Source organism: Mustela erminea, chromosome 11, assembly GCF_009829155.1.
Source record: "Mustela erminea isolate mMusErm1 chromosome 11, mMusErm1.Pri, whole genome shotgun sequence".
NCBI classification, from domain to species: Eukaryota; Metazoa; Chordata; class Mammalia; order Carnivora; family Mustelidae; genus Mustela; species Mustela erminea.
The window spans coordinates 87,552,812-87,575,866 of NC_045624.1; the positions used below are offsets into that span (position 1 = coordinate 87,552,812).

Below are 23,055 nucleotides of genomic sequence, written 5' to 3' on the forward strand. Positions count from 1 at the left end.
TGAGTCGGCCAGGGGCCCCCACTGACACCATTTATTAAACTGCCACGTCTTGGTGCACCTGGGTGGCTCAGTCTGTTAAGTGTGCTACTCTTGATATCAGCTCAGGTCATGATCTCAGAGTGGTGAGATAGCGCCCCGCCTCAAGTTCCACATTGGGTGTGGAGCCTGCTTAAGATTCTTTCACACACCCTCCTTCTGTCCCTCCCTACTACACTCTCCCTCAAAAAAAAAAAAAAAGAAAAAAAGAAAGAAAGAAAGAAAAACAAGGGGCGCCCGGGTGGCTCAGCTGGTTAAACACCTACCCTCAGCTCAGGTCATGATCCAGAGTCCTGGGATGGAGCTCCAAGTTGGGCTCCCTGCTCAGCAGGGAGCCTGCTTCTCCCTCTCCCTCTGCAACCCCCCGCCTCAAGTGACCTCTCACTCTATCCAATAAATTAAATCTTAAAAACAAAAACAAAAACAAACAAACAGACAAAAAAACCAAGTGCTGTGTCTTAAACCCAAACTTGCCCTTCTAGTCTCAGCTTTGTAAGGAGGCAGCTGACTCAGCCAACAGACTATAATTAGTTCTGCCGGCTGGGGGCGCCAGAGGGAGCCTGGAGCCTGGAAACGGAGACCGAGTTTACCCCCTTCCTGTGGTTGGCGGGTCCTGTCACCATCCTCTCTTCACAACAGCAGAGGGGTCCAGTCTCAAGTTTTATAGAGTACCTCAAACCAGTCTCATGCTGTCCCCTCAGAACGACACCCAACGCCAGGCAACACCCCCTCCTCAGACCTCCGGGTCCCAGCCTCTTCCTCTAAGCTGGGAGTACCCCCGCTCTGCACTTTGTTCCCCAGCTGTAGAGATGGGAATTCCTGCAATATGGTCTTATCACAGTGTCCCCTTTATCCTCTTTTCGTTCTGCAGTACCTGTTCAACCAAACGATGCCTTATATTCTGTTTGTTTGTTTGTTTGTTTGTTAAAGCTGCTGATCTAACTGCCACAAGAAAGTAATTTCTGTTTTGTCTCCAGACTCTGATGGTCACATGATTCTACCAGTAAGAGGTGGTTCCGCTGTCTCCAGTTTGGGCCATTACCAGTAGCGGTGCTATAAATGTTCTCATCCCTGTCTTTGGGTGAGTATGTGTCTATAACCTAGAAAATGGAATTGCTAAGTCATAGGGGATGTGTGTGTGTGCTCACTTTTAGCAGACACGGCCAAAGGATTTTCCCAAATGGTTGCCTCAGTAACTGCATTGATTTCAAAGCATTCTCCTGGATCTCACACCTGATTCTCAGAACTTCTAGACATCATGAAGTCCCACACGCTTGTAATTTACTCTCCACGTCAGGATTTTTATGTTGCAATGCTAACAAAAACTAGACTCTGTTGCTTAAAGAGGGACTGTATGTCCTTAGTTCCTCTGGGAGTGCCTGGCACATAGTAGGTGGTGCTGAATAAATGACAAGAACAAAAGTAAGTTTAAATCTGTCCCCTTGTACAGCTGAACTAATGTAAAACAGTAATGTAAACCGAGGGCAGTCTTGTCCAAGGGCACACTCAGTAACCCCAGAACACATCCCTCTGGGCAACTGGAGATAAACAGGCCTTGGTTTCCACTGGCTGCTTCTATTGTCCTGCAAGACCCATTTCGGGCCTCACAATCTGCTGAAATGACTTGACAGAGGAGCAGACCCAAGGTAACAGTGGCGGGGGGGGCTGCTCATGGGCTGGGCAGTCTCCTTGCTTAAACCCTCTCCCCAGGGCGTCTGGGTGGCTCAGTTGGTTAAGCGTCTGCCTTCAACTCAGGTCATGATCTCAGGGTCCAAGGATCAAGTCCCACACTGGTCTCCCTGCTCAGTGGGGAGTCTGCTTCTCCCTCTACCTCTGTTTACTGCTCCCCTTGCTTATGCTCTCTCTCTGTCAAACAAGTAAGTAAAATCTAGAAAAAAAAAAAAAAACTTTTTTAAAAATTTAAGTAAGCTCTACATCTAACATGGTGCTTGACCTCACAACCCTGAGATCAAGAGTCACACGATCCACTGACTAAACCAGCCAGGCTCCCTCTTTCTCAAAAATCTTCAATGGAGATCTGAAACTGAACTGAATCCCGTGGAGATTTATTCTTAGAGGGACTTAGATTTCAGGGGGTTCCCCCTCAAATCTCCTCAATGTATTTTTTTTAAAAGATTTTATTTATTTATTTGACAGACAGAGATTACAAGTAGGCAGAGAGGCAGGCAGAGAGAGAGGAGGAAACAGGCTCCCTGCTGAGCAGAGAGCCTGATGTGGGGCTTGATCCCAGGACTCTGGGATCATGACCCGAGCCCAAGGCAGAGGCCTTAACCCACTGAACCACCCAGGCACCCCAAACCTCCTCAATGTCTTAAGAATCACCTACACAGGGGCGCCTGGGTGGCTCAGTGGATTGAGGCCTCTGCCTTCGGTTCAGGTCATGATCCCAGGGTCCTGTGATCGAGCCCCACATCCAGCTCTCTGCTCAGCAGGGAGCCTGCTTTCTCCTCCTCTCTCTCTCTCTCTCTCTCTCTCCCCCCACCTCTCTGCCTACTTGTTATCTCTATCTGTCAAATAAATAAAGTCTTTAAAAAAAAAAAAAAAGAATCACCTACACATGGGGCACCTGGGTGGCTCAGTGGGTTGAGCCTCTGCCTTCAGCTCAAGTCATGATCTCAGTGTCCTGGGATCAAGCCCGCATTGGGCTCTCTGTTTGACGGCGAGCCTGCTTCCCCCCAACCCCCACCTGCGTCTCTGCCTACTTGTGATCTCTCTCTGTGTCAAATAAATAAATAAAATCTTAAAAAAAAATCACCTACACAAGCTCCAAGGCAAACAACCCACATCAGCAGACCCCACCAGAAACCTTTACAAGCCAAACTCTGAAGAACCAATGGGTTTCTAGCACCTGCTGGGAGCTCAGGGCTCTTGACTTCAGCGGATCATGGAGAAAAAGCAGCAACTTGCTAAAAAGATGTTGGTTCGAGGAAGCTGGCCACCATCTAGCCCTTCAACCTGCTCAACAAACATAAGAGAAAGGGAAAGGGGGGGGAGAAGTGAAGGCAACATACCCATTTGTTTATAAAATAACTTTTTATTTATTTATTTATTTATTTATTTATTTTTTAAGATTTTATCCATTTACCTGACAGAGATCACAAGTAGGCAGAGAGGCAGGCAGAGAGAGAGAGGAGGAAGCAGGCTCCCCGCTGAGCAGAGAGCCCGATGCGGGACTCGATCCCAGGACCCTGAGATCATGACCGAGCCGAAGGCAGCGGCCCAACCCACTGAGCCACCCAGGCGCCCTAAAATAACTTTTTAGAAGTAATATCTACACCCATTGTGGGGCTGGAACTCACAACACCAAGATCAAAAGTCGGATAATCCACTGACTGAGCCAGCCAGGCACCCCTATCAAATCATCTTCACGTGCTCTAGAACAACACAATTTACAATTGCATAAATCTATTTTTATATAACATAGGATTGTTAGAGTGATATTCTTCTGACTTTATAAGTAATATAAACTTATTGAGGTTCTATTAATAGAATAGTCAAAACAATCGACTATACCAAACTATGAATTAAAGATAATGGTATTAGGGAGTCTGGGTGGCCTCTTTAGTGTCTGCCTTTGGCTCAGGTCATGACCTCAGGGTCCTAGGATCAAGTACCACACGCATTGAGCTCCCTGCTCATCAGGGAGTCTGCTTCTCCCTCTCCTTCTCCTTGTGCTCTCACTCTCTCCTTCTCTCTCAAATGAATAAAAAAAAATCTTAAAAAAAAAAAAAAAACAAACAAACACCCTAAATCTTAAAAAAAAAAAAAAAAAAAAAGACAATGGTATTTTGGGAGGCCCCTGGGTGGCTCAGTCAGTTAAGTGTCCAGCTCTTTTTTTTTTTTTTAAGATTTTATTTATTTATTTGAGAGAGAGAGAGAGAGCCATAAGCAGGCAGAGAGGCCAGCAGAGAGGGGGAAGCAGGCTTCCTGCTGAGCAGAGAGACTGATGCGGGGCTTGATCCCAGGACCCTGAGCATGACCTGGGCCAAAGGCAGAGGCTTAACCCAGTGAACCACCCAGGCGCCCAAGTGTCCAACTCTTGATTTGGGCTCAGGTCATGATCTCAGGGTCATGAGACTGAGCCCGGGATCAGGCTCAGTGCTGGGCATGGAACCTGCTTAAGATTCTCTCTCTCCCCTGCTCCCATGCCCCTCCCCACCACCACACCCTCTAAATAAATAAACAAGCAAACAAATAAATAAATAAAATGAAGACAACGGCATTTTTTAATCTCTGGGTAGGTATGGCATGTTTTCGTGACTCACCATGGCCAGTGATGTACAGCAAGCGGATGTCTCCTCTCGTGCACCATTTGTCACCAGAGAGGAAGGCAACATGTTGTGATGTCATCGTGAGGCTGATGCACGGGCCTCCAATTTCCGAGTCCTTAGGCATGTCTTCAGTTCTCACTCTCTGCTTCTCCTTCCCCCTCCCTATCTAATGCCAGATTTACAAACAACCAACACCTAAAGAATATGGTCATCACAAGTTGAGAACGGCCTCAGTTCTCTATTGTTGCATAAAACAAGAAAAAAAAAAAACCCTAAAATTAGTAGTTTACAGCAACGATTTATTATTTCTTGAAATGCTGTGGGTTCACTAGGCGGTTCTTCTGGTCTCATCCGGGCTCGCTCACGCTGTTGCATCCATCCAGTGGGTGAACTAAGCTGGAGAGCCCGAGATGACCCCATTCCTATATCTGAGACCTTGAAAAGACCGGAACGGGGTAGGGGGGACCTCTCTCTCTCCATGAAGTGGTTCATCATTAACTGGTCTAGCTCAGCCACTTAGAACGACAAGGCTCAAGAGAGTGAAGGCACAAGCTGTGCAGGCTTCAGAAAAGTCACACAATGTCATTTCCATACTATTTTATTGCTTTAAGCAAATCCCAAGACCAGATTGATTACAAGAGGCAGAGATACCAAGTGTGTGAATTTAGGGAGGCGTTATTCACCAGGGGCACTTTATAGTAGTCTACCACAGGTGTATGTGTGTGTATGTGCATGCACACCCAAGTGTGTGTGTGTGTGTGTGTGTGTGTGTGTGTGTGTGTAAAACCCCATGGACTTCATTTGAGGCATGCTTGCCAATGCACTTAAACCTCTGCAAGGCCAGTCCGTTAACAGTTTTACTTTGTGCAGCAACCACAAGGAACAAAGTAATAGGCTTGGAATACACATTACATTTATCTTGCAATTTTTGGCTAAAAGAATGCTTTCAGATCCATTACATTAAATTCTTTCAAGTCCATTCCATGGACTAGGTAAAAGTGCATGTCCCTGTGGTATGATAGGACATTCATTTGGTATTTGATCCCAGTTCCTGGCTCAGAGCTTCTACAACCTTGGGATTTCCTGAGTAGGGTCTTTGGTTTTTTCATGATGAACCCATTTACATCACACCTGACCAACTTAGGGTAAAGTTTCTAGAAAGCCTCAAGATAAGGCTGGTCACCAGAAAGACCCAGTGATGAGAGGGTTGAAAGTTTCAGCCCCACCCCTGACTTCCTTGAAGGGAAGGATGGCTGAAGGTTGAGCTCATGAAGAGAGAAAGTCTTGAATAAAATTTGAAGTTCCAAGCTGGTGAAGCATCCAGGAGCTGGGAGGGGGGTGTGACCAGAGGGAGCAGGGAAGCTCTGTGCACCCCACCACTCGAACTTTGCCCTGTGCCTCACTTCTGTTTGGCTGCTCCTGAGTTGTGTCCTTGATCACAAACCAGTAAAATGCCCTCCTGAGTTCTCTGAGCCATTCTAGAAAATTATCAAACCTGATAATAAGGGGTTATGGTGACCCCTCCTTTATGGCCAGTCCCTCAGAAGCATGGGTGATGTCTCTAAGACTTAACAACTGGTCCTAAAGCTGGGGGGGGGGGGCAGTTTCGCAGGGTCTGTGCTAACCTCAGGTAGTTACTGTCAGAACTGAAGTGAGTTCTTGAACACCCACTGGGTGTCCTGAGAATCAGAGGATTGGCTGTCGGCATTGGGAAACACTCCAGAAGTCCCATTTTTGCAGTAGGGAGGAGAGCTAAGACACACACAATTTTCTGACCCAGCATATACTTTTTTTTTTGGTCCACTGTGGTTCCTCCTCTTTAAAAATAAAACATTAGGGCACCAGGGTGGCCAGTTGGTTAAGCGACTACCTTCAGCTCAGGTCCTGATCCCAGCATCCTGGGATTGAGCCCCGTATCTGGCTTCCTGCTCAACGGGAAGCCTGCTTTCCTTCTCCGACTCCCACTGCTCGTATTCCTGCTCTCGCTCTCTCTCGCTGTCAAATAAATAAATAAAATCTTTTAAAAAAATAACCCAATCCAAAGTTCCAAGGAGAAAATTGAGTTGACTGTCATCTACTTATATACATGCACACACAGCACCATTGGAAACTAGATATCTAAACTGTCTGGAAACAAATAAACTGAGTATCAGGACAGCAAACATTTCTGCTAATAGTTCCTGGCAAGCGTTAAAATCAATTTAGAGCAGATAGTGGTGCTGGACGTGTCCAGAAAGTGAGTTATGCTGAGATCTATAAAACAAACAAAAAGCTTCCTATAACATTTTCAGTGGGACAAGGTCTGAAAAATCAACCTTCTTGATTTTTTTCAAAAAGGTATCTTCTCAAAAGTACCAATAGGCAGTTCTGCAATGACGAGCTACAGTTAGACTATCGTCCGAGTGTTCAGTTCTGAAAGCATTATGGGAGGCCTTGTCACCTGCAGCACCTTGGACAGAGGATTAGCGGGTCTCTGTTAGCCTCTGCAGCCTTAAGGGGATCTTGTTTAGGATTCTCAGACCCTACATGGGCGATGAACATGCTACTTTGCTTTTTCATTTTGGAGTAATACTGTCTTCTAAATAGTTTTTCTCCCATATTGTTTTGCTCAACTACATAAAATTATGATTTTTTTAAATGTAAATGTGTAATCCAGGGAGAAAAGGTAAAAGTATTTTCATACATAAAGGCACAAGATTACTGCAATACCTTTCACTAGTGAACCAGTCTGCTAATGCTACTAACACTAGAGCCAGACCTCCCCCATCCCCTGCTTCAGACTGGTCACTGTTGATCAGTCATCTATAAAGTTGCCTCCCATAGCCATAATGGAAGGAAAAAGCTTGCTTGTTCTTGTTTCCTTTGACCCATCCTTACACTTTCTGTCTTCTTTAGTCATGTTCCAGATTCAAACCATCTTCCTCTGGTAGCGGCCATCATTGGATGCCGACCCACGAACCATTGCCCTTTTCCTCCATGTGGGCAGAGGTCTATTTTTTTTGTTTCTGTGTCCACCATCCCTCCATTATTGGACTATATTTTGGTTGATCTAAGCCAGTGGTTCTCAAAACTTTTTGGTCTCAGAATCTCTTGACACTTTTTTTTTTTTAAGATTTTATTTATTTGAGAGAGAGAGACAGAGAAAAAATGCACACGAGCTGGGGAGGGGGGGCAGAGGGAAGGGGAGAAGTAGACTCCCCGCTGAGCAGGACACCTGAATTGGGGCTCCATCCCAGGACCCTGAGATCAGGACCTGAGCCGAAGACAAACGCTTAATGACTGATCCACTCAGGCATCTCTCTTGATACTCTTAAAAATGGTTGAGAACCTCAAAGAACTTTTGTGTTACCATATTAGAAATTAAAACCAGAAAATTATTTATTGATTGGTCTATATTAAAATAATAATATGCCCAGTATGTAAATTTAAATAACATATCTTGGGGCACCTGGGTGGCTCAGTCATTAAGCATCTGCCTGGTCATGATCCAAGGTCCTGGGATTGAGCCCCTCATTGGCTCCCTGCTCAGTGGGGGTCTGCGTCTCCCTCTCCCACTCCTCCTGCTTGTGTCCCCTTTCTCGCTGTGTCTCTATCAAATAAATGAATAAAATCTTTAAAAAAAAATCCTTATTTCAAATAGCCCTCATAGTTTTCTACATCTGGCCTAATTCTTGTCAGATCTGATTAGATCATCATTTTTTTTTAATCTTGTAAAATAGCTTTCCAAGAGTTTGTCACTGGATGTCATTTCCTTGTTGTTAGCTTGTGCTCGCAATGTTAGTGTTATCTTCAATCTGTGATTTCTCAATTTCTTTTTTTTTTTTTTGGTCTCAGGACCTCTTTCTACATTTAAATTATAGACCTCAAAGAGATGTTTTTTGGTCTGGTCATAAATCTATTGATATTTATCATACTGGAAATTAAAATAGAGAAAAATTTAAAAACATAAATCCCCAAGCACACATTCCATTTGTAGCAGAATGATAATGTCATCATGTCATAGAGCCCGTCGAAAACCTCGCTGCATATTCAGGAGAATTTGAGAGTGGAAACAGGCACACAATGTCTTAGGGCTATGTATTTGGGATTCCCAGATATCTTGTGGGTTCCCAGACCACACTTTGAGAATCGCTGCTATGGGAGAATTTTTTTTTTTTTTTTAAAGTAGGCTCCATGCCCATTGTGGGGCTTGAACTCACGACCCCGAGATCAAGTGTTGCATGTTCCACCAACCGAATCAGCCAGGCACCTGTCTTGGGAGAATCTTTTGAAAGCCATAGATTAATTTTGTGAGGGCTGGTGTCACTAAACTAGATTATACAACCTACAAATCTAGTAATTAGGCTGGTGTAATCTGCAATTGGCTCCTTCTTCTGAAGTGTGATGAGACCTCCATGCCAGGTCAGGAAAGACCCCAAGTCTTTCTTGAGAATAACATATCTGACACTGAATGACTGAGGTATGAGTGACAGGACGCCAGAGTCAAAAATCCACATACATAATACTAATTGAGCTTAATTTAACATTTACACAAAAATAAACATAAATACATGATATACTACTTACTCCAATATCCCAAGCAGCCTACACGCCACTTTAGACCCCTAGATGTAGTTAGTGTGTAGCGTATTGCCTAAGAGAACAGCCCAGGAGGGGGCCCTAGGGTAGGTTGGATTGGGTCCCCTGAAAAGATATTCTGAAGTCTTAACATACCCTCCCTTCACCCCAGACCTGTGAATGTGGCCTTATTTGGGAATAGTCTTTGGAGATGTCATCCAGTTAAGATGTCATCATACTGAATTAGGGTGGCTCCTAATCCAATGGCCAGTGTCCTTATAAAAAGAGAAATCTATGGCTAGAAAGATACAGAAGGCAGAGAAACAATGGGGAGAAAGCCACATGACCTTGGAGGCAGGGGTTGAAGTAGTGTGTCTACAAGGCAAGGACTGCCAAGGGTGTGGGCAGCCACCAGAAGCTAGGAGGAAACAAGGAAGGATTCTTCCCTAACACCTGCACAGGGAGAATGGCCCTACCAATGCCTGGATTTCTGACTTCTAGCCTCCCGACTCGTGAGGGAATACATTTCTGTTCATTTCTTTGTTTTAAAGTAAGCGATCCCCAATATGGGACTCGAACTCACAACCCTGAGGTCAAGAGTGGCATGCTCTTCCGACTGAGCTAGCCAGATGCCCCAGAATTTCTGTTGGTGTAAGCCAGTTTGTTACAGCCACAATAGGGAAGTAATAAAGGGCCCCACGTCTGGAGAGGCCTTTTGGGTCTTGGAGAAAAAGGTCAGAGGGCAGGCTGGGAAAGACGAATTCCAGGCGCTGTTGTTCAGTTTTGTCTTTCAACAATCTTCCAGCACAACTCCTAATTCTGGGTCACATTCTGAGCAGTTATTATTAATGATATATTTTCTTTATCCTATTATTATCTATTTACTAATTCAATATTTTTTAAAGATTTTATTTATTTGAGAGAGTGATCACACATGAGAGAGGGAGAGGTGTAGAGGGAGAGGGGCAAAGGGAGAGGGAGACGCAGGCTCCCCACCGAGCAGGACCCCGGGATCATGACCTGAGTCGAAGGCAGATACTTAACCGACTGAGCCTCCCAGGCGTCCCTAGATATTTTCTGTCTTTATCCTACTTCTATTTGTCTGCTCTTTGACAATCAAAGCAAAAATCTATTCTTTCTTAAATCTATTCTTTATTATGTATTTCAATATTTTGGTTTGACTCTGCAACTCTGAGGCTTCAGTAAATATTTGTTTCTTAACTAGTGTAGGAGATGGGGAAGGTCTTCTAAAGGATGTATGTCATAAAAGATTTAAATTTCTGCCTCATAGGGAGGGTCCATATGCTGAATATGTGTTGACTTAATTTTTTGTCTGTGTGCTGACTTAATTCAGTGCTTCTTTTAAAAAAAATTTTTTTAAAGATCTTATTTATTTATTTGGCAGACAGAGATCACAAGTAGAAAGAGAGACAAGCAGAGAGGAAGGGAAGCAGGCTCCCCGCCGAGCAGAGAGCCCGATGCGGGGCTCCATCCCAGGACCCTGAGACCATGATCTGAGCTGAAGACAGAGGCTTTAACCCACTGAGCCACCCAGGTGCCCCTAATTCAGTGTTTCTTATCTATAAGTTTGAGTAGAAGCACTCTGGAACTGATAAGAAATTTTACTTATTACTTTTCTTTTCTTTGGTTAGTGTATTTCAAAACTGCCAAAGTGCTTAGATGATTTCAATATTTGTTTGTTTTTTGAGATTTTACTTATTTATTTGACAGAGAGCAAGAGAGCTGGAGAGGTACACAAGCTAGGCAGTGGGAGAAGGAAGGCAGGCTCCCCACTGAGCAGGGAGCCCGATGGGGGGTTCGATCCCAGGACCCTGGGATCATGACAGACACTTGCCTGAGATCAAGGCAGACACTTACTGGCTGAGCCACTCAAGTACCCCAAAGTTTTTATAATTCTTATAGGTATATATATATATATTTATAATATATAATGCATACATATATAGAGGCATATATAATAAATAATGTATATATACATATATAATTCTTAGAGGCATAAAACATTTTAACCAGGAATGAGGTTTAGCTTATTATTCACATTCATGAAAAAAACCTATAAATTGAGAATATTTCAATAAATGATGTTAAAAGATGAACTGAGGTACATGAAGATTTTGAAGAGTTTACACGAGCCAATATCAATTTGGGCAGTGCCAAACGAAGAACGGGGAAGAGCACTCTACTAGGGGAAAAGCTTTTCTATTTTTTTTTTTAAGGATTTATTTATTTGAGGGGCACCTGGGTGGCTCAGTGGCTTAAGCCTCTGCCTCCCTTCAGGTCATGATCTCAGGGTTCTGGGATCCAGGCTCCCCATCTCCTACATGCATGGGGCTCTCTCTGCTCAGTGGGGAGCCTACTTCCCCCCTACCCTTCTCTCTGCCTGCCTCTCTGCCTACTTGTGATCTCTGTCTGTCAAATAAATAAATAAAATCTTAAAAAAAAAAAAGGATTTATTTATTTGAGTGGTGCCTGGGTGGCTCAGTGGGTTGGGCCACTGCCTTCAGCTCGAGTCATGGTCCCAGAGTCCTGGGATCAAGTCCCATGTTGGGCTTCCCTTGCTCTGTAGGGAGCCTGCTTCTCCCTCTCTCTCTGCTTTTCCCCCTGCTTGTGCTCTCTCTCTATATCAAATAAATAAATAAATAAAATCTTTAAAAAAAAAAAAAGAACTTATTTATGTGATAGTGAGCAAGTGAGTGAAAGAGAGAGAATATGAGTAGGGGGAGGGGCAGAGGGAGAGGGAGAAGGAGACTCCCACTGAGCAGAGAGCAGAGATCCCTTGACTCCATGATCATGACCTGAGCCAAAGGCAGACACCCAACTGACTGAGCCACCCAAGGGAGGTGCCCCATGAAAGGGGAAAGGCTTTTATAGGGCATGCAAAAGCAAAGCAAGGAAATTATTTGATCGGCTTTAGCTTAGAGTAACTTTATTTGGGAAAAACTACTTGGATTTGTGATTAGTTGTTCTTAGTTTTCAATTTCTTAATCTTGAGGCATTTACAGGACTTAACTCTGGCTTAGGTTTCCATTTGCTATCAAGATGTTAGAGCCACCTCAGTCTAATGGGCTCTGGGTTTAATTACTTTAATGATGGTAATATTACATCAAATATCTGAAAATCATCTGCTCTTCTTTAACTAAAGAAGCATTTAGCTAACAGCTTGGGATAAATGTTGATATATTTAAAAATTATAATGACTATGAAAAATTGTGGCTACAAAAATACTACATCATCAAGGTGGGTCACCCCACAATAGTTTCGATTTTCATTTCCCTGATGATTAGTGATTTTGAGCATCTTAACGGCAGCATTATTTACAATAGCCAAGGTATGGAAGCAACCTACCTGTCCACTGATAGACGAACAGATAAGGAAGATGTGGTATTCATACGATTTCACTCATATGTGGAATTTATGAAACAAAACAAGCAAAGGAAAAAAAAAAACAGTGGAATGAACCAAGGTTCAGACTCTTTTTTTTTGTTTTGTTAAAGATTTTATTTATTCATTTGACAGACAGAGATCACAAGTAGGCAGAGACAGAGAGAGAGGGAAGCAGGCTCTCTGCCGAGCAGAGAGCCCAATGCGGGACTCAATCCCAGGACCCTGAGATCACGACCTGAGCCGAAGGCAGCGGCTTAACCCACTGAGCCACCCAGGTGCCCCCAAGGTTCAGACTCTTAACTACAGAGAACAAACTAATGGTTACCAAAGAGGAGAAGAATGGGGGGAATGGGTGAAACAGGTGATGGGAATTAAAGAGGACGCTTACTATGATAAGAAAGAAAACCAGGGAACCCTGTGGTGATGGAAATGTTCTGCATCTTGACTCTATCCATTTCAAGATCCTGATATTGTACTATAGGCACAACAGGTAAAGGGAATATGCATCTCCCTGTATTATTTCACAGCAACATGTAAATTCATAATTGGCTCAAAATAAAAAGTTTAATTAAAAAATATAGAATTAGGGGCGGCTGGGTGGCTCAGTTGGTTGACTGTCTGACTATTGATTTTGGCCCAGGCCATGATCTTAGGTCCTGGGATCTAGCCTCACTTCAGGCTCCCTACTCAGTGGGAGTCTGCTTGAGGATTCTTTCTCTCTCTCTCCATCTGTCCCTCCCCCAATTGCATTGGCACACGCACACTCTCTCTCTCAAATAAATAAATAAAATCTTTATTTTTTTTAACATTTATTTATTTGACAGAGAGAGAGATCACAAGTAGGCAGAGAGGCAAGCAGAGGGGGGGGGGGAAACAGGCTCCCTGCTGAGCAGAGAGCCTGATGTGGGGCTTGATCCCAGGACCCTGAGATCATGACCTGAGCTGAAGACAGAGCTTAACCCACTGAGCCATCCAGGTGCCCCAATAAATAAATCCTTAAAAAATCCTTTAATTTTTTTTTAAATATAGGCTCAATTAAAAAATATGTAGGGTATATGTGTGTGTGTGTGTGTGTATACATATATCTAATATATTTATAATATGGGCACACACACAATATATATGATAATAAATATATTACTACTCGGTCATAAAAAAGAATGAAATCTTACCATTCTCAACAACATGGATGGATGTAGAGGGTATTAGGTTACAAAAAATAAGTTAGAGAAAGACAAATACCCTATAATTTCACTTATGTGTGGAATCTATAAGACAAAACAAATGAACAAGCAAGCAAATAAAAGAGAAATTCATAAATATGAAAAACAAACTGATGGTTACCAGAGGAGAGGTGGGTAGAGGGATGGGTAAAATCGAGAAAAGGGATTAGGAAGTACAAACTCCCAGTTACAAAATAGGTGAGTCATGGGATAAGAAGTAAAACATAGGGTACATAGTCCATAATACTGTAATATTGTTTGGTGACCGAAGGTGACTACACTTACCATAGTGAGCATTTCATAACGTATATAAATGTCAAATCACTATGTTGTACACCTGAAACTAATATAATATTGAATGTTAACAGTACTTCAATTAAAAAGGAAAAGGAAGAGAGAGAGAGAAATATGGGTCACCCTTTAATTTTTGGCAAGCTTTGATATAACAGGACCATATTCTACACTGAGTTCTGACGGGAAGCTGCCTGAAGACCAATATTCAGATGAGGGGATACATGAGGAATTGCTTTAAAGAACATGGAATGAGAGTGTTCTGATGATTCAGTGGTTAGGGAGGAAGGCACACGAACTGGTTCACTGTTTATTTAAAGATTTTATTTATTTATCTGGGATTTTATTTATTTATTTATTTATTTGAGAGACAGCAGGAGCAGAGAAGGAGAAGCAGGTTACCGGCTAAGCAGGGAGCCCGATGTGGAGCTCAATCCCAAAACCCTGGGATCATGACCTGAGCCAAAGGCAGAGGCTTAACCAATTGAGCCACCCACACACCCCTAGCTCTGATTGTTTAAAAATACAATCCAAACACAAACAAGGCGAAGAGATGGTAGCATATCTTTTGAGGATCACATTAAAGCACTGTTTAACGTGACCACCAAAGTATGACTTAATTCTCTAGAACCCAGCGGTCAGCAAACTTTTTCTGAAAAATGAGTCAGGTAAGTCACGATTCAGGGTTTTGTTTTTTCACAATCCTTGAAAAATGTAAAAGCCACTCTTAACTCAGGAGCTACACCCAAATCTGGCCTGCTGACAGTTTGCTGATTCTAGAAGTCCCTTTGTTTCACTATTCACTATTTTTGTTCGTTTCACTTTTCACTATTGATTAAAAGCATAAGATTCTATGAATTTGCATGTTAACTTGTAGATTTTTCTCTAGTAAAGGTAAAATTTAATGTCTGGTAGAAATATAACTCGAAAGGTTATGGGGCAAAAAAGGTTTATGGTTTTATTGTCATAGGATATTAACCAGTTTTGTATCTAATAGAGCGATCCCTTTTTTAAAAATTGAACTTTAGGGGCGCCTGGGTGGCTCAGTTGGTTGAGCATCTGACTCCTGATTTCGACTCAGGTCATGATCTCAGGGACGTGGGATCAAGCCCCATGTCGTTGGGGTTCCCATTCAGCAGGGAGTCTGCTAGAGATTTTTTTTCTCCCTCTTGCATGCTCTCTTTCTCAAATAAATAAATCTTTTTTAAAAATTAAATTGCAAAATTTGAGATTATTGTATGTAGATTTACATTCAGTTGTAAGAAGTACTGCAGAGAGATGATGTGTGATCTCTACCCAGTTTCTGCAGTGGTAACACTTTGTAGGACTACAGTACAGTATCACAGCCAGGATATTGCCTGATAGAGTCAAGTCACAGCATTTCCATCCCCTCAAAAATCCCTCAGGCAGCCATTTTATAGCCACACCCACTTCTCTCAAGACCCCCACCTCCTTCTTAATCCCCAGCAAAGACTATTCTGTTCTCCATTTCTGTTTTGCCATTTCAAAATTATAGAGAAGAATCATATCTGTAACCTTATATATATAACTATATAACCTTTTGGGATTTTTCTTTTTTCACACAGCATAATCTTCTGGCAATTCATTCAGGTGAGAGGTGAACAATCTTTTTTTTTTTTTTTTTTAAGATTTTATTATTTATTTGACAGAGGGAGAGAGATCACAAGTAGGCAGAGAGGCAGGCAGAGAGAGAGGAGGAAGCAGGCTCCCCGCTGAGCAGAGAGCCCGATGTGGGGCTCGATCCCAGGACTCTGGGATCATGACCCGAGCTGAAGGCAGAGGCTTTACCCACTGAGCCACCCAGGCACCCCCCAAGAGGTAAACCATCTTACTTCTTTTTTTTTTTTTCTTTTTGGTGAACAATCTTACTTAATTTAAATTTTCTTATCGAAAGGCCTATTCAATACACAATTCCTCAAATACCCTTCGAACTAGCCTTACTGTTCTGTTTGTTCCCTCACTGATGAGGGGACGAAAACCTTTTCCTTGTGTTCGGACACATTAATTTTTTAAAAAAGGTTTTATTTATTTATTTGAGAGGCAGAGAGTGAGAGAGAGAGAGGAAACACAAGCAGGGGGAGTGGAAGACGGAGAAGCAGGCTTCCCACTGAGCAGGGAGCTCGACACAGGCTTGATCCCAGGACCCTGAGATCACGGCCTGAGCCAAAGGCAGACGTTTAACACCAGGAGCCACCCAGGCACCCATTTTCCCTGCATTCCTTCTCTATTTGTAGGAGTCATAAATATGTCATAAATAAATATATACACTATTTAAGTATAGTTGACACACAATGTTAGGTTAGTTTCAGGTGTACCGCATAGTGATGGGACAAGTCTATACCTTACACTATGCTGTAGCTACATCTGTCAACACACAACCCTAGTAGAGTCCCACTCACTATATTCCTCAGGCTGTACCTTTCATCCGCGTAATTTATTCTTGCCATAACTGGAGGCCTGTACCTCTCACTCTCCTTTGCCCATTTTGCCCAACCCCTCACTGAGTCGTCCCTCTGGCAACCACCGGTTTGTTCTCTGTGTTTATGTGCAAGAGCCACATTTTTAATTTTTTGAAATAATACTTGGATATAATTACTTTTCCAGTGCTTGCTCCCTAGAGAGAATTTCCAGTTGGCTCAATTTTTTCTACTTAGAAAACTTGCATCTAGTCAGAAAAGATCAGATCACCTTTTTTTTCCTTTAGCCAGAATAAAAATGTAATTTGCTTTACTTGAGTTTCAAAGTAATGATAAGAAATATGTTCTCTCTCCAGTGACAGGTTATTTCCATGAGATTTTGGGGTGAGTTGAGAAGAAAGAAATTTTTTTTTAAAGATTTTATTTATTTATTTGAGAGAGAGAGTGAAGGAGAGAGAGTGTGAGGGGGGAGGATCAAAGGGAGAAACAGACTCCCTGCTGAGCAGGGAGTTCCATGAGGGACTCGATCCTCAAACTGCAGGTATATAACCTGAGCCAAAGGCAGTTGCTTAACCAACTGAGCCACCCAGGGGTCCCGAGAAGAAAGAAATTTTATTTTATCTTATTTTATTTATTTATATTTATTTATTTAACAGAGAGAGATCACAAGTAGGCAGAGAGGCAGGCAGAGAGAAGGGGGGGAAGCAGGCTCCCTGCTGAGCAGAGAGCCTGATGTGGGGCTCGATCCCACGACCCTGGGATCATGACCTGAGCCGAAGGCAGAGGCTTTAACCCACTGAGCCACCAAGGCACACCAAGCAAGAAATTTTTAAATAGCATTTTTATTCTATGCCACTGGCTCACTTTTTATTTTTTAAGCAGGGATTCCAACAGCATAGAGATTTATGATTAATTGGTCAAAAACCCCATGTGTCTTTTAGACTTTAATATTTTGCCTCTAGTGAGAAGCAGATAGTTTATGATCATCACTTAATAGAAAAGGTATGTTTTCTCAGATGAGAAGATTAGAAGCCACTTAGTCCACTCCCCTCTTTTGCAGCAGGACTAAAATAATCATTTCTTAAGAAACCAAACAAGAGTGGGGTGCCGGGGGGGCTCAGTCAGTTTAGCGTTTGCCTTTGGATCAGGTCATGATCCCAGGGTCCTGGGATTGAGCCCCGCATCTACTAAGTAGGGAGCCCGATGCGGGGCTCTCCCTCTTCCTTCTGCCACTGCTCCCCCGCTTATGCTCTCTGTCAAATAAATAAAATCAATCTTAAAGAAAAGAGAGAGAAACAACAAAAATGTATTATGGGAAATCTCAAAATACACAGAAGTAGAAAGAATGGTATAACAAACCTCTATGTAAATGCAATATATATACATATAAATGCAATTTATATATACATATTTTTTACATAAATTGTGCATTTAAATGCAATATATATGCATATATAAATGTGATATATATATATACATATATTTTAATGCAATATATATATATATACATTTTTTTTTGACAGAAATTGTGCACTCAGGTGGGAGGTGAGGGACAGAGAGAGGGAGAGAGGGAATCCTAAGCAGAGTGAATAAAGTCAGTATTAGTAATATTTGGCTAACCTTGTTTCATACATACGCGTCATTTCCTCCAACTCAGTAAATCCCAGACATCACATAATTTCATCCATAAATACTTCAGTATGTATCTATAAGAGATAAGACACTTTTTAACATAACAAACCCATTATCACACTGAAAAAATAGTAACACTTCCTTAACATAATCTAATATCCGGTCAGTATTCAAATGTTCTCCAGTGCCTCCTTTTAAGGCAGGGGAGGGGCAGAGGGAGAGAGAGAAAATCGCAAGCAGGCCCCACACCAGCAAGGAGCCTTATGCCAGGCTCAATCCCACGACCCTGAGATCACGACCTAAGCCGAAATCAAGAGCTGGACACTTAACTGACTGAACCACCGAGGTGCCCCTTTCAACATCTTTTTACAAATGATTTGAAACCGGATCTAAACAAGATCTGTTGTGTATATATTTTTTCTTTTTTTAAAATACCATTTCTGGGGGCGCCTGGGTGGCTCAGTGGGTTGGGCCGCTGCCTTCGGCTCGGGTCGTGGTCTCGGGGTCCTGGGATCGGGTCCCGCGTCGGGCTCTCTGCTCGGCGGGGAGCCTGCTTCCCTCTCTCTCTCTCTGCCTGCCTCTCGGTCTACTTGTGATTTCTCTCTGTCAAGTAAATAAATAAAATCTTTTAAAAATAAATAAATAAATAAATAAATAATAAAATAAAATACCATTTCTGGGACGCCTGGGTGGCTCAGTTGGTTGAGCAGCTGCCTTCGGCTCAGGTCATGGTCTCAGTATCCTGGGATCAAGTCCCACATCGGGCTCCTTGCTCGGCAGGGAGCCTGCTTCTCCCTCTGCCTCTGCCTGCCATTCTGTCTGCCTGTGCTCGCACTCTCTCTCTCCCTCTAACAAATAAATAAATCAAATCTTTAAAAAAAAATTAAAATAAAATACCATTTCTTTTTGAGCAGCTTTATTAAGGTAATATGGACATACAAGTACATGTTCAAGTGTACTACTAGATAATTTTTGACATGTTATTCACCTGAGAAATTATCACCACAATCAAGATGATGAACAAAGCCATCACCCTGAGTTTCCTCATGCCCCCTTGGTAATCCTGCTCCTTCCAATGTCCCCACACACTCCCATCCCCAAGCAACCATGGACCTACTTCCCATAATTAGTTTGCATTTTCTAAAACTTCTTAAAAATGGAATCATACAGGGGCTCCTGGGTGGCTTGGTGAGTTAAGCACGTGACTCCTGATTTTAGTTCAGGTTGTAATCTCAGGCTCGTGAACTTGAGCACCACATCAGGTTCTGCACTCAGCGCAGAATCTGCTGAGACTCTCTTCCTCCACCTCCCCACCCTGTTTTCTCGCTCTTTCTCAAATTAATAGATAAATCTTTTTTAAAAATGGAATCATTTTAGGTCTGGTTTTATTCCCTCAGCATAATTATTTTGAGACTCATAATACTGTTGCATGTATCAATAGTTCATTCCTTTTTTGTTGCCGAGCGGAATTGCATTGCAGGGATGTATCCCAATTTGCATAACCATTCATTTGTAGATGGATACTTGGGTTGTTTCCATTTCTCAGCTATTACAAATAAAGCCGCTCTGAACATTTGTGCAAAAGACTTTGTATCTACATGGGCTTTGCTTTCATTTCTCTTTGGCAAATACATTAAAAGTAGGATGGATGAGTCATGGGGTAGGTTCTGTTTAACTTTCAAGTAACTACAGAATTGTTTTCTGCAGTGGCTGTAGCCCTTTACAGTCTCTCCAGCAGGAGTATGAGAACTTCGATGCTCTGCATTCTCAGTAACACTTGGTATGGTCAGTCTTAAAAGTTTAAATATTCAAATTTTAAACATTCTTACAGGTGATGTCCCTGTTTTCTAACTACATTTGCATTTAAGGACAGATCGTCTTTGTTATCTTTAACCAAACAACACATTGCAACAGACTGAATGCAAAAGCAAATATGAAAAATCTATCTCCTATTAGACCAGACATCAAAGAGACTTGCCAAATTGTAAAACAGTGTCATCCTTCTCACTTTTTTTTGTCTTTGAAAATAGAGTTTTTTCTATAGAAATATAATATAAATGGGTTTACTATTCTTTTTGTAAATTAAGATAAAATTCCTCTCTTGGGTAGATGCCTTTTCCATGTGGCAGGGCTGTAAACTGTTCACAGCTGTCTGAAAGGTCAGTGGACCAGGAGCAGCTTAGAGTTTTAACTTTAATTTTACAAAGAACAACAAGTACCTGGGTAGCTCTGTCCGTTAAGTGTCTGCCTTTGGCTCAGGTCATGATCTCGGGGTCCTGGGATCGAGCCCTGTGTTGGGCTCCCTGCACAGTGGGGATTCTGCCTCTCCCTCTCCTTCTAACCGTCCCCCCACTCCTGCTCTCTCTCTCTCTCAAATAAATAAAATCTTAAAAAGAAAAACAAACACAAAAACAGAACAACATGTTTGAAGGTTTCAACAGGCAAGTTATAACTGACACCTTACTTCTTGTTCCTTTAGAACACTGATCATCTCCCCCAGCCCTGCAGGAGGGGGATCCTGATTGTGGTAAAGAAGAAGTGGGAGAACCCAGCCCTGGGGACAGAGTTTCCCACAGACTCCCTCTGAACAGGAGTGCTGAGGTCTAACTCAGAGGCAGCCGTCCTCCCGGTGAAGAGGTGTCTTCTGCCTCTGAGGCCCAAGCTGACCACGAGGAATGAGTTCACTGCAGACCCAGGCTCGGACCACATCCTGAAGCCCGTGGTCAGTGTCCACATCCCCGCCTTGAAGGCAGTGAGCGTCTTAAAGACCACTCGAGGGGCGCGTGGGTGGCTCAGTGGGTTAAAGCCTCTGCCTTCAGCTCAGGTTATAATTCCAGGGTCCTGGGATGGAGCCCTGCATCGGGCTCTCTGCTCAGCAGGGAGTATGCTTCCCCTCCTTCTCTCTCTGCCTACTTGTGATCTCTGTCTGTAAAAAAAAAAAAAAAAAAAAAGACCACTTGAAAGAAAGTTAAAAAAAAAAATGGAAACTTGTCTAGGAGACTTCAAGCACCAGGTAGAAAAACCTGCAATCAGTGAAAACAGGGAAGCTGCAAACAAAACGGGGAGATACCATGATCTGCTGAACAGGCTTCAGATGACGGCTGAGGAGGGCGAGCCAACGCCAGCGAAGCAGATTCTTCAGGCCAGAGCCGAAGGGCAGGTGGAGGGAGGATCTCCAAAAACAGCCACTCTCTGGATGATGTGGAGACAGGCCTCGGTCAAGGCAGAGGAAACCGAGAGCCAGTGAAATCTGGATTCATGACCCTTGTCAGAAACCTCCATCAAGGATCAAATGGCCAAGTGCCAGGCAGCTGTGTCCGAACAGAGCAGTTCCGCCAACTCTACAAATGACTTGCAAGCTGCTGGTGGTGAAATAAAAAACTCATTAATTAGAGCAAAAGCAGAACGTGCCCCCAGATCCTGAGGTCTGCCTCGCCCATCAGGTTGGAGACAAGGTGTCTGCCACTGAGAAGAGCCTGGCAGTCTGTTCCACCGCTGTTGAGGATGACTCTGTAATTCCCTGGTCAAGAGCGAGGTCCAGCAGCCTGTCCATCCCAAGCCACGAAGTCCTGATGCTAGAGCCTCCAGCCTCTCTGGGAGTTCTCCTCCCGAAGCAGTGAAGAAGTTTCAGGGACCTGCAGGAGAGACTCGTGCACCAGGTCAGAAGACAGTCTACCCCATGGAGCGTGTCTGGGCCAACTGGTGGGGAGGTCACGTCAGCGGCTTCTGTTGCTCCTACTGCAACAGCGGACTTAGTCTAGGAACATACATGTCTTTACATGAGGGATTCTACCGCGAGCCTCACTTCGACCAACTCTTTAAGGCTAAAGGCAGCTATGATGAAGGCTTGGGGCACGGACCGCATGAGGATCTGTGGGCAAGCAAAACCGAAAGGAAGGGACTTTGGAGAGACCAGCCCAGCTTCCAAATGCGGGGGAGACCCCTCAGAGCCCAGGGCTGGAAGATGCCTGCATTGTGAAGGTGGGTGTGCTGACAGCAAGTGTGGAAGCCAAGGCCTCGTTGCAACCAGAGAAAGAAGACAAGCCTGCTGAAACCAAGAAGCTGGGGATCACCTGACCGCCGTCCCCCTCCCCCGGCCTCCAGAACCTGGTAGTTCAGGAAGGACCTTGGAGGAAAGGATCAAAGTCTCCAAGCCCAGATGGCTTCCTAAGGATGAGATCAGCAAGCCTGACCCTCCCGAGGACCTCGATCTGGATCTGAAGAAGCTAAGACGGTCTTCTCTGCTGAGAGAAAGAAGTCACCTGTTCACCGTAGCAGCTCCATTTCAACGACTTCAGTCAAGAGCCCCCAGATCCCGGCCCCACGCATAAGGAAAGGCTGGAGCATGTCAGAGCTGAGCGAGGGATCTACAGGAGGAAGGACTGCAGAAAGGAGACAAGTGGGAAATGCCAATACCTCCGAAAAGAATGGTAGCGTGGGAAAAACAACCTGGCAAACCCAGGAATCCGGAGGCGGGGAGACAGGGGGAGAAGGAAGGGAGATGGTGGTTTTGAGATGGGGAGTGAGACTCTTACAGAGAATGGTGCAGACTTGGATGGAGAGGATTGAGACCTCAAGCAGCAGTCTCCACAAGAACCCAAGCCTACAGACTGGTCCAGCTTTGCAGACAATACCTCCCCTAGAGAAGTCACTACCCAGAATCCGAAATCCCACGACCTAGGATTCTGGCGGGAAGAAGTAGTCCAAGAGCTGTCTGTGGAGGAACAGATAAAGAGAACCCGGTGCTATGACGAGGACGAGGACGGGGACGGGGAATGACAGACTGCAAATGGATGCAGCATTTGGTTTGTGTCCGTGTTAGGGATCCTCTGCCTGTTCTCACAGTGACGCTCGCACCCAGATAAGAGCATAACCTGTAATGTACATGGGAGTAATTTTGGAAGAGTTCTTCCTTCAAAAAAAAAAAAAAAATGCCATACCGCAATTTAATTGAACCAATTCTAAGTGCTAGAGATAATATGACTTCAGTCCTCTATTTTAGCAATGCTGATATGCATGAGGGGCTTTCAGATCTTCTCCTGAGGGGGGGGGAACATGCCAGCTGATACAGTCAACACCCCACTGTACTCTCAAAAGGCAATACAGAAATACATGATTAGTAGCACACTGTTACACTAAAAATTCAATTATGGAATTAGGAAACATAGAGAAGGGGTATTG

The 23,055-nt window shown here is 43.6% G+C and overlaps 1 pseudogene; it reads left to right on the forward strand.

Moving 5' to 3' along the window:
• The first annotated feature begins 14,463 nt into the window (after positions 1-14,463).
• Positions 14,464-22,653, forward strand: LOC116568778 (annotated as a pseudogene).
• Positions 22,654-23,055: the final 402 nt, after the last annotated feature.